This window comes from Cibotium barometz, chromosome 57, assembly GCF_041138505.1.
Source record: "Cibotium barometz isolate CiBa-2024 chromosome 57, ASM4113850v1, whole genome shotgun sequence".
NCBI classification, from domain to species: Eukaryota; Viridiplantae; Streptophyta; class Polypodiopsida; order Cyatheales; family Cibotiaceae; genus Cibotium; species Cibotium barometz.
Window position 1 is genome coordinate 35643758 of NC_141102.1, and position 4289 is coordinate 35648046.

General features: G+C 46.0%; 1 pseudogene across 1 annotated transcript; it reads right to left on the minus strand.

Moving 5' to 3' along the window:
• Positions 1–1803: 1803 nt before the first annotated feature.
• Positions 1804–3853, minus strand: LOC147606703 (eukaryotic translation initiation factor 3 subunit D pseudogene; annotated as a pseudogene). Its single transcript, XR_015264997.1, has one exon. The product of XR_015264997.1 is annotated as a eukaryotic translation initiation factor 3 subunit D pseudogene (transcript).
• Between the last annotated feature and the right edge of the window lie 436 nt (positions 3854–4289).

The window sequence follows — 4289 nt, forward strand, 5'->3', positions numbered from 1 at the left end:
TAGTAATAATAATTTGCAAGACAAATACATAACTAAATCACACACGCCTACATACACACAAACAAATTCTTTATTGAACCACAATAAAAGAATTTCTAACAATTTAATAACTAATTAGCAAAAACAATCTTTACATGACTAATTCACTAAAACAAAAGAAGTAAAGACAAGAATGCAAAAAGTGTGAACTTTACCTCAAAGATTGTCCAATCATGAAGTAAAAGCTTTAAATGCCTCTGGCTCTAGATAAAACTAAATCAAGACCTTGTGTCCACCAAGAGTCAGAGCAAAAATAGGACATCATTTTGATCTAGATGAATGAGCATTAGATGGACATTGGTTCAAGGGAGGAACATATTTGTTGAAATGCTGAACAATGCCCCTAACCGTGTTCTAGTTTGGTGGTAACTCCAACTTATGATAGCCCATAATCTCAATAGAGTGTTGGACAAACGTGCAGCATCTCTCCATTTCCCTTTCCAACACACATAATTAAGAACTGCTTCATGTCATCCTTAGGAGCGCCAAGTATCTCTATATGAGCTTCCAAAGGAAGATGGAAAACCTTGGATAGGTATCTGAGACTCCATACATATACCCCTTGAGGCGTCTTAACCGCTTCGTTCTTCTGCACCAACATCAACTCTGTCAGTGCAAAAGGCTTCTCCATCATAGTAGCCCAAGGAAGCGAGATGAACTACAAAAGGATAACCCTTTCCAACCATAACTTGGTGGAATTGGTATCATATGCAAGATAGGAGAGTTTCTCTAATTCCACCATGATGACAACAAGAAGACTAGTACCAAGAAAGCTCAGAGAACAAATTGGGCAAGGAGGTCACGAAAGCAAAAGAACAATTTCAAGAAAGTAAATAGGGAAGGCACAAAGTGATGACATGATCCCAACAGGAAGAGACGATGATGGCTCATGTATGTTAATGATTAAGTCATAATAATCCAGGACAACAAAAATTAAAGTGAAGGGCGATGATAATAACTGCGACCACACTGATCAATAGATTAATTAGATGCATGCAAATAACCAAGACAAACCGTGGGTTTGGGTACACTTCCAAAATAAGGCTTGGATAGCTTCACACCATCAAACATTGTAACCTTGAAAGTTCCAGATCCAATTCAGGATATCCAATGCAGAGCTTTACATTTCTGGGATGCGTCCCCATCCCCAGAAATTAAATCCACCCAACAAGAGATTATTTCGAAGCCACTTTTCACCAAGTGAAAGTAATTGCTGAATGCGGTGCGACTCCTTCAAAGAAAATCTGGCAGAAACTACTAACAATAGGGATTGCGCACTAGGAATTCCATTGGGACCATTGCTTCCAGACCATATACCATTGAAAACAGTGTTTGCCTAGTTGCTGACTTGTAAGCCGTCCAGAATGCCCAGAGGGCAGGACAATCCCAAGCATATAGAGTTTCATCACTTGCACCAGTACTAGCTAGTTTAACATTACTGAGGAAAGAAAAACTGATCTTTCAGTAACATCCGAACTAAGAGCAAAAAAAAGAGAGATTCAAACACTTCACCAAACCTCACATTACGTTCTCAAAGATTATGCAAGAGACATTGACGTGATCAGCACCAAGAATCAGTAAAGAAGACATGCACAGGGCAATTTCCCAATCCATTCACCAGGCAAGATACAGCTGCAGGGCACAGATTGATGATAATTCCCAAATTCAATATAGAAAGTTCAAACTTCAAGAGAGAATCACAAAACTTTAACGTCATCATACACAACACAAGGACCATGCCATGACATCCCTGCTCATGTAATCTGACCTAAGCCTGAACTCTATTGCAAGTGGAACTCAATGTCAAGTTAGATACATTAGCTACTAAGCATCTGCAGCAAATACCTCAACAGCTCACGACAGTGCGCAGCACTGACATGCTTGTACATGAAAAGTCTTCATAAAATGTTTTCTCAACTTAACCTTTGACTGGACAACAAAATTAAAATAGCATAAACCAAAGTCCTTAACTGGATAGAATTTACCAACAATGATGCTCCACATGGGATGCCTACACATCCACATCCTCCTTTTCCTCACTAGGTTTGGCGACTCCCTCCTCCTCAGCAACAAGCGGTGGTTGCACTTGCTCTTCTTCAGGAAGTGGCTCCTCAACATAGTCATTCTCAAATGCGTCAGCTGGAACCTCATACAGACGGACTTGGGGCTTCGAAGGATCTTTCACCAGAACATATTTACCCTCTCCAAGCTTCAAGCACACGTCCACAATGGACTTTACTATACCCCACATGTTCAAAGTGTTCAAATTGATCTGACCAGCAAATTCCTTTGGCTTGTAACCCTGAACACTGAGAATGACATGGTTGAAATGATCCCTTGGATGCACCCTGGACACATAGCCTAGTTTCATTGTGTCAGCACTAGCAAGAAGCGCTTGCGCTGTCCACTTAGCCAATTTGTTTGCATTGTTCTTCAGCTCAGTTGCAAGCACTGCACCTCGCTGAGTCTCTAACTTCTGCCTCCAGTCTACACCAGAGAGTTTAGGATCAAATTCATTCAAGGCATTCAAAGTGAGAAAATTGGTTTGCCCCTTCACATCAAGCAGACTGTGAACCTCGCATCTAGCAACCAAATAGGTATCCTCATCGAGCTTCCACTTGCGATAACGATAAGCTACAGATGCCACTTCCTCTCCTTCTGTTGCAAAAGGATTTGACTCTTCAAAATCAACCTTGTTCCCATCTCTCACAAGAACCTGCTGGGAGAAGTTCTGATTGATGTAGGCTGCCTCCACACTGAGAGAATAAGCAGAGTTGATGTCCTCCTTGGCCTCTGGCAGAGGCTCCTGTGAGGTTTCATTCACAGAGAGAAGATCCAGCTGTGATCCATCACGCTTATCAAAGAAAAGCTTGTTACCGACCCTCTGGACCACAATATCCCATGAGTAGACTGATCGTGGAGCACACATGAGGGTGGAGAGGATGGAATCCGTGGCGAAGACAGTGGCTTTGTCATCACTAGCCAGCCGGCGGATGATGGGATCATCTGTGGTGGTGACCTTGAAGAAGTTGCGGTTTTTAAAGCGCTCAAGGCGGCGCTCATTCTTGGGTGTGACGCGGTCGTACCCCTTGTCATAGTACTCAAGGGCACCACACATGAGGATGTCTTCAGGCTCCCCGACATTGAAGCTGAGCTTGGAGAACGTGGTGAAGGGGATCTGGTCAAGCATGGTCCATTCGGGCTGGATGTCCACGGAACTGCGGAAAGCCGCAGCTTCACGACGCTGGACGTTGCGGTTCTGGTGGTAGAAGCGGTCACGGCGGAGCTTCTCCTTCTCAGCCTCGCGTTTGCGGGCCTCTACCTCTTCGTCTTTGCGCTGTGGTAACTGGCGCTGCTGCTGGAAACGCCAACGAGGGCCAAACTTAGGGCGGGGAGGGGGCTTACCGTCTACAAGGCGGAAGGAGTCCTCGTCGGCCTCGTCGTAGGCGAAGTCGAAGACGCTGTACTCGGCCGCAGCTCCACCTCCTCCTCGCCCTCGGCCTCCTGTGCGCGGCGCGAAGCCTCCCCGCGTCCAGTCCGCTACCCTGCCCAGCCGATCCGTTTTAGAGAAGGGCGCGTAGGGCACATTCTGTAGCTGGTTCTGCAGCGCCTCTGGCACATCTGGAGGTCCCCATCCATCAGGGTTGTCTGCAATTTCCGGAACGTTGAGCTTGGAGGCCACCATTGCTGCTGCTGTGATCTAAACCCTAGAAATAGTGGAGCTTCTTCAGCTTCCATTCACACTATATATAGACGGCTGCACTGGCCGGCCATGGGCGCCCCGGAATTGCAGTTGAGAGCATTTTGCGAACGAGGTCCGCACAACAACTCAGCCACACGAGTAAACCAAGCCCAATTTTGGAAGGAGCGGCGGCCGATCTCATGCATGGCGGACGGACACAACAGGTCACCTCACACGTGGATGAAACTGGAGTTTGATTTCCTCTTCGGCTCTAAACCTATAGTCCCTATGCGTAGCAAAAAGAAAGAAAGCAGACATAACCATGACCCAAGGATGAAGGCTGACCTCTGTCGAGGAGTGAGGCTCGTCCCTGCAACACTGACAACCACCATGCATGCAAATCGTTCCTCAAGCCCAATTTTCCAATTTTAGCAGGGAGGGGCGATCGAGCGTGACGGGTCGCCTCATGCATGGTAGACGGACACAACAAGTCACCTCAAACGTGGATGAAACCCGAGTTTGAAACTAGAGTTTGATTTCCTCTTCTGCTCTACACCAATAGTCCCTA